Below are 8,582 nucleotides of genomic sequence, written 5' to 3'. Positions count from 1 at the left end.
TGCTGTTTTCAATATAAATGCATATTATATCTAATGCACTACACTTGAAGAAAGAGCTTGCTATTACTTCTGATCTCAGCTCCATTTGTCCCAAACTGAAGGGAAAGTATTTGCTTTCTCAACTAAGTGCTCTGAGAACAATTGTGCTCCGAAGGTAAAGGTTAAAAGAACTGAACTAGTGCCAGGGCTGCCAACATGCTGGCAATCTGAGGTCTATTCTGTTAGAGTGACATTCTGAACCAGGTTTGGTTCAAGCAAGCATTAAATGGAATGAACTTGGCTGGCACGAACATGCCCGTATAAGTTTAATTTCTATTTGAGCCTACAGTTCGACACAATACCTAATAATTATAATGTCTTTATTTATATATAAACTTGTTCAGCGCTGCACATGTCTGCAGATCAGTCCAGTGTTTCTGCTAAAGAACTGCAGCAGTCTGGAAACCATTTCTGGCCTCTATCTTCAGATAACAATGTAAGTACTACCCTTCTGACACTTCCCAGAGAGCAGGTTTCCTCCAAACCACACAAAGCCTCCATTCACGGCTGGACTGAAAATACAGATTCTGAGCAGATGCCATCACCGCTGGTTTAGAGGACGAAAGAGCGCTCACTGTGGTCTTGTTTGGTAAGGAAAGTCTTAATGTTGATTGGCATATTTGTAAGACCGGTAACATGATAATTTCTCAAGTTTGATTGTATTTTAACTTATTATTTCGGATACGGCATGCCCTTCATCATGCGGATGTTGAAATGGTGAGTTTAGATTTCCAAAAGGGTGAAACCCACATCTCCTCATTGATATTACAGAAAGAAATCCACTGACACTCTTAGCAGCCACTAGTGGCCCATGGTCAGGATTCGCCCCGCATTAGTGATGTCACACAGACAGTTGTGCGCTCGCCCAGGCCAAGGTAAACAGTAACCGAAGGTGAACGTGTCACTGGTGGACAACAAACCCCAGCTCAGTTGGAGAACCCCTGATGGATTGGCCATAATGCAGTGCATCTGGGAGCAATACAGCATAATTACAAATAAATGAGGATGTATCATTTCCTGGATTTGCACAGCGCTCGTCAGACTCAAGTTTTGTTAACACAGTTACCCATTAATTGCAATAAATTGGTTATTGAGTTTTCGCTAGAATGCGGGATGCGATCACACCTCATTCGGTGTGGATGCAATTATATTTTATATGGTAAATCGGTTCATCTCCCAGGAGCCCAATCAGGAATCACAGCAAATCGGAAAAAAGGGTTAACGCCTGGCAGAATTAATCTGACTGCACATTATATTTGAAAATAATCTGGTTCGGGGTTTCAGATTAACACGGCCTGTCATTCCGACCTGTTGAATAAGATCCTGAGCAGTACAAGGCTTTACACAGCTGTCTGTGTGACAAAAATAGAAGATGTAAAAATGTCCCTGGGACAAAAGAGGGAAAGAAAAGGAAAGAAAAAAAACACCGATCTGACACCTTTAACTTACTTGTGGAACTCACAATTACATGAGTGGTTTGTCGGTATTGGAATTAACCTTTGCAAGTGTTATTTTACAGGCAAATACAGTCTCTAAAGGGGATTTTTTACTGGTAAAGTGCATGTTTTACTGGTATCTCAATCCACATACTGTAAACCTATTTTTGATTTATCTTATCGGGTCTGTTTCTCTCTCTCTCAGTCTTGCCCTTGATGTTATTCCAGGCTTTTATTTTCTCTAATGTGAGCTAAATAATGTTATCTAGTGCATGTAAAATCTAAGCATTTGATTTGAAGTTCTTATCCAGTCTTATATATGATTTTATCAGTTTTCTTTAACTTTTTCATACCACCAAATAGTTTGTGGATCCCTCCACTTGCATAAAGCATCGCAAACGACATGATCAAATCAGTCTCCCCAGCTCTCAATGAATTATGTAATACTGAGTTTGCAAAAATAGCTTTTGTGTATTTTAATATTCAGTGAAATATTTGATATTGCAATCTTTGTGGTCTATTGTTTTGTTGTATTTGACTATTCAAATAATTGCACTCTCATTCTGTTAAGTATTGCGTGAACTCTTGAATGTTACCAGAACCTTATTTTAGTTAATGTGATAGCTAATTTGAACTAACAAAGAATAATACTTTAACCATATTTATTAATCTTGGTTAATGTTCCTTTCTACACAAATTTAGTTTTAAAAAGCAGAAATTAGAACAGAAAGATTGTATGAGAACACAAAGGAATTGAGGTAAGGTGAATAATGGAATTGTCTTCTGTAGAGCTGTTTTATATTTATATTTGAACTTCTCATCATCTATTGTTTTGCATGTTGTTACCTGATTTAATAGCTTGGTTTAATGTTTAACCAATATGGAAAACATTCTGGAAACCTTGAAAAATGTATGGTCATTGCTTTTAACTATCACATTGCTTAGTTTGCATATTGGCATGTTTTGTTTGTCAAATTGTTGTTCTCAGTATTCCACAATTTGGACCCCAGTTGCCATATATGAGCCATGACTTCAGACAAAGGACAAGTCCAACAGTTAAAAGCCAACTTCTTAATGGGATTTGTTTTGATAAATGAACGCCTGGTTCATATGATTAGAAGAAGTGAATTAATACCCTTGCAGTTATTGTATCATAAATGTTATGATCTGCAAATGTGCTTGCAGCACTGGCTTGGTCCAAGACATTTCGTTCCAGTTTCAGATTTCTTTGAGAATGACTGGCGGGAAACCTGATATTGGACACTTAGTATGATAAAATGCACAGATCAAAATAAAAATGCACTCCATCCTGTCTTATCAGTACTTTAGTGATAAATGATTGACACAAATGACAGTTTGCCAGACTATCAACAAATGAATCTTCATTTTTCGGCATTCATATACCGAGTCAAGTAATGAAACATGTTTTTAATTATAAATTTGTGGTGATATTGTCCAGAATAATATGCTAAATAAAACCCACAAATCTTTATAAATCAAGTTCTAGTAGCGCTCCGCACGAACATTATGACAAACCAAGCTCTAATAGGAATTTAGTTATGTGAATCTAGGCTTTTTTTTGAGTCATCTAAATTCGGAGCAGTGCATGACTCCCAACGGCCATTTAGAGCTATTTTTTTTTTTCATTCCAGCTCTTGTCTGAATGGAGCCTGGATGTTGGGAATTATAGCTAGTATTCACTGCCAACTAGGTGAGCATCCATAAGGCCTCATGACCCAGACACAAAAGAGAAGATAAACATGGGCTCCCAGCAACCCCTGCTTTTCAACCATCATCTCTGATTTAACCCCATGCAGTCTTGATCATCAGACAAGAAAAAGTGTACTCTGCTGTAATGCAGAGTTTACATTTTCATTTAGTCATTTAACAGTTACAAAGCGACTTAAAAATTAGGAAAATTAACAAAATCAACAAAAGTGCAATGATATACAAGTGCTATAACAAGTCTCAGTTAGCTTAACGCGGTACACATAGCAAGGGCTTTAAAAAAATAAACAAATAAATAAAAAGAAAACAGATAGAATAAAAAAAGAATAGAGCAAGCTATTGTTAGAGGTCTTTTTTGTTATGTCAAACAGTTGACATAAAAAGATGAAAATAGGCTGATGAACTCTGCACTGACACTATTGATGCAAAACCTTGCTCTATTAATAGACCAGGGGCCCATTACTCTCATAATGTATAACTGTCTGTGGCATTTATCTGCCCTTCAGCTCATAGCAACAGAGTGATGACGACTGGATACAAAACACATTTGTTACATATTTTTATGCTTTAATTAAAACCATATGGAAACATTGGAGTTAGTCAGGGTTAGCTTTTATTACAAAAAAAAAAAAAAAAATGCATGTTTGCAAATGGACGCCTGACATTTTTAATTAGTCGTGTTCAGTTCTGTTGAAGCTGATTTACGGTTTCGACATCAGCTAGAAGCAAAGCAGTGTGTCTATAGATACCAGCTAGTGCTGGTCAGGAAATGCCTGTGAGTCTATGATGAGTCTATGTGCGTGAAGCCTATACTGTCATAAATTTAAAAAGGTCAAATAGCTTCAACCTAAAATACAAAGAAAGACACAAAGGCACACATCATCGCATGACAGACATTGGTGCACAAATATTTGTCATATACCCATACATACCTGTACAGTGACGTCTAGTCTGAGACCACAGAGGAAAATCTCATTTATAAAGTTTTATTTTTCTTCATTTTTGGCCATTTAATTTCTTTGTTAAATTGTGTTTTAAATTCCATGTTTTCAGGCTTTCGGATCCCACCATATTCACAGTCTAATAATATTATTATTTTTTTATTAGACGTTGTTGATGTGAATGCCTCTATAACCACTAGAGGGAGTTTGATTGCGCTTGATTAATGTCCCAGTATGTGTTTAACTGATCCTGCATTGAATATAGCAATGATTCCCATCCATGCAAATATTTCTTGAAGCCTTCAAGTGGGAATTTTGTCTTTGTTCCCTTTTAATTATTAGTATTGTTATTTCATTAAATATTTTTGCCTTAAGGTATATCACGAAATATGTCATGGATGACAAGGGTTTTGTAAACCATTTCCTTCTGTTGATGTACAGACATGGCATCTCTGCCACCCGTTCCCTCCTGAACTAGTTTGTCGTCGAAGGTACACAGCAAGTCAGGGAATCATTAGAACCAATTTTAGCCATCGCTGACAATATGTTCCCCTTCGTATTTATGGGAATTCAGTGCTGTAATTCTCCAGAGAGCACTTTATTGCTGTAATCAAAAGCCCTTCACAACGTATGCCAGAGAGGCAGTGATTCATCATGCTACAGTATGTGATGTCTCTCTGCTTGGCCATAGCTGTAGAAGGTCGGCCCGTATGCACTAGCTGTTCCAGTTGACAGCTCCTCTCGGTGTTCCCATGAAGACTGTAGTATGTGACGGGTTGGTCAGGTGTGTCCCTAACCTTTGGTCTGTGCTCATGAGCAACACAGTTGTGTGACTTTGTTCAAAGTGGCAGTGACAAACAAGCTAAGCCTGGTCCCAACTCATTTCTGTGGGCTAAACGCCTTGTGTTGATAGCTTTCCTGGCAAGGTTTAAAGAGCATATGAAGGAGCTTAAAGAGAAGAAGTCTGGCCCAACAAGATTTCTGTTAAAGGGATAGTTCCCCAACAATGAAAATGGTCTTCCTTTACTCATTCTCATGCTCTTCCAAACATTTATGACTGACTTTCCTCTTTACTCACTACAGTGTTGCCAGATGTGTCTTGAAACCAGCTGCGATGTAACTCCTGAATATATGTGAATTTATTAGTAAAATGAAGTGGTCACACACATGCATTTTTGTTTTTGCATAGAGACTTTAGAGTACATTAATAAACATATTGACAACATCTCCAACAAACAGATTTAATTTATTAACAAGTTTGGAGTTCAAGGGTAAATGGTTATGAATTATTTTAGGTTTATAAAATGCTGAATGAATGGATTTAATATCTTTTTTTATTATTATTATTAGATTAATTGAATGTATGTAATGAATTTTTTGCTTTTTTTATAGTTTGATTACATTTCTATAGCTAAATAAATACTTCTGTTTTAGATGCATATTGTAAGTTTTAGTGTGTATGTGTGTCTATATATATATATATATATATATATATATATATATATATATATATATATATATATATATATATCCAAATTAAATGTTTAAAAATGCATCTCTGTGAATACTAATGGGATCAGAACATGTGGATTCAAATTCAACAAATGGTTTAAAAAGTGACATTTTAGTCTCTCTCTCACAAAGCTGTTGTATGGCTTTGCAAGACTAGAATAGGATTCTAATAGAATAAAATATAACCTTTACGAATAAATAGAACCTGAAACTTTATAGCCCTTCACTTTTATTGTATGGAAAAGTAGGATCATGCACTTTATGCTAAACATCTCCTTTTGTGTTTGATTGAAAAACGGAGTATTTCCAGTTTGGAACAAGTTTAGGTGAACCGTCCCTTTAAAAATCAAACAGATCTTTCAAGAGAGATAAATGATTTTCTCCTTGATTGGGTTGGGATACAATTATGTGATAGCTTGAAAGAAATTAGCTGATTTCTTTACATGAAATGAATCTGAATATGCTCAGTGGGGCTCGCGCTGAAACTCTGGCACAGTCACCTCATTAGTGCGCACGACCATAACTGAGTTCAAAGTTGTTGGCTCACTTTATCGCATATTTTCGCTTGTCCTTCGCATTATATTTTCTTTTACTACATTTCATGGACCCGTAAAGTGATTGCTGGTCCCTGCTCTCTGACAGTGTGTACATATATTTGCCCAGGAGTCAAGGCAAGCAAAAGCAAACCTACAACAACAGTGTGTCCACACCAACCCATCAGCCCCCATCAGACTGTGTGCTGTGGCTCTGTGAGAAAAACAGAGAGAGTGTCTTGTCTTGCATATTTCAGATTCCAGCCTGACTCGAGTGCTTCCCGCACATCAAAGACGTCTTGGGTTTTCTAAACTGATGATGACCGAAGTAATAAACAGAAGGAGACAGTAGTTGTGACCTCTCGTCCTTTTAATACGCACTGTTATTTTGAGAAAGGTTCCCTCTGACGTACAGACTTATTATTTTGACATCTCTGCCCTTGCAATAAACAGGCTGTTTGACATTCATCTTAATATGATACTTCCATCAAAAAATATTTTAATTCAACTCACTTTTAAACTTTTGATTATTGCATTATATAGCAAGCGATACGGCCTGTGTGAGCTTCACAACGAATGTGAATAATGAAAGTTTAAGCTTGACTTCATAACAATTGGAAACAATGTGTTGGACTGTTCAAATACAGCATTAGTGCTTTGGCGAATAATGATAAAGCATATCTGGATTATATTGGGAACACACTTTGCTTTTGGCCGGATTTGAGAAAGGTTTGGAAATATCGGAATTACGATTGTACTTCCTTTGCTTGTCTGTTCTTTACCCAGTTCTTGGCATTTAGTCTGCTCAGAATGGGTCAAACATCTCACGCCATGATCTCCCTCATTGGTCTCCAAAATGTTTCTATCAATCATCCTTTACTTTTCTGTTAGAGATCGATGTATTTAAAATGTTGGTGCTCAGATCCAAATCTCTCTGTGAAAAACGTAAATTCTATTTCCTCTTGCAGGATATGAACTGTTTCTTGTTTTGAAAGGATGTCATATGAATGATATTTGAAAGACTTTCCTTCTCCTCTTATTCATTGTGATCTTTGACCTGAAAGTGTAGATTTTGTTTGTCTTATTGGTTCATATCTAATATTTGAGATTGCACACAGATGTTTGAAAGTTGTTTTTAATTTTTGCTACTTAAACTTAATTGTGTCAAATAAAAAAAGCCTTGTTAGGGTTAGGCAAGAATAACTAAAGTTTAATTAAAAAACAGTTCAACCACTGTTTTTATTTTTTTATTGTAAACTTAATTTCACATTTTATACAAGTTACTGTAATTGCAATTTCCATTTTTGTAATTATTTGTGAAATTAGTAGCAATTTCTGAGTGAAAATTGTTTAATTGTACTGTAAATCCTTCACCATTTTCCACCAGTGCAATTAATTACTAAAGAGAAAATAATATAGAATGTTCATAAAGAATGTAGAATTTCAAACAAAGAGGCTCAAAATATTAGAAAACGGTTCCTGTACTATCTCTACAACCCAGATATTACTGAGATAAAACAATTTGATTTGCCCTTTATGTGACGTTTTATATTTAAAAGATTGTCCTGAGAGGTTTTTCTCTCAAAAACCTCTGTGGAATATTGTAAATTTTGTTCTATTCACCAATTTGTGCTCACTATCATAACTAGCTTTGGCACAAATTAAAGGAATAGAAGATTTCCCCTTTGTCAGACTGTAAGGCTGTATATTTGGGCTTTAAAGAACTGTCAGTTTAAATTTTTTTCAAAAAACAAAAACAAAAAACAAACAAGTAACATAGTTACCCATCTGTGCAAACTAGGAAATGTTCTCTCTAACAAGCTCGTAGTTTGGTAAACTGTCACAAAACTAAGATCAACAAATACAAGCCAGTTTGATTGCCTGACCCAAGGTCACAGGGTTATGCACCATGTGTTGGGGCATTTGTGCATTTTCCCCCCAGCAAATTAGATTGTACTTATTTTTTTAGGCTAAAAGATTTGCATACATACTGTAGAGTATATATTGTGAGTATCCACAGATGGACATTTAACATGGAGGCAACACAATAGTTTATTTACAACTTGTAAAAAATGTGCCGAACAATGTACGGTGACAGTTTCTAGTGCCACACTAGCATATGTGAATGTTTCAGTCAGATATTGTTTTTAGATGATTTTAGTCTTTTTAAAAGAGAAAAAAGGAAAAAACAGAAACAGAAACAAAGTGGTTCTCAAACCATATGTTTTTTTCATGTTGTTCCTAAATAACTAATTCTTACCCCAAGCTTTAAGGGTTATCAAGCAGCTCTGGTTTTTAGCATCATTGATATTTTGGATGTGTGATGGCTGATATATGACTTAAGTCATAAAACAAATTCATTACCTCCTAGCAAAGACATGTTGATCTGTCAT

This window comes from Carassius auratus, chromosome 44 (genome assembly GCF_003368295.1).
Source record: "Carassius auratus strain Wakin chromosome 44, ASM336829v1, whole genome shotgun sequence".
Lineage (NCBI taxonomy): Eukaryota > Metazoa > Chordata > Actinopteri > Cypriniformes > Cyprinidae > Carassius > Carassius auratus.
This window is presented reverse-complemented; position numbering follows the sequence as displayed.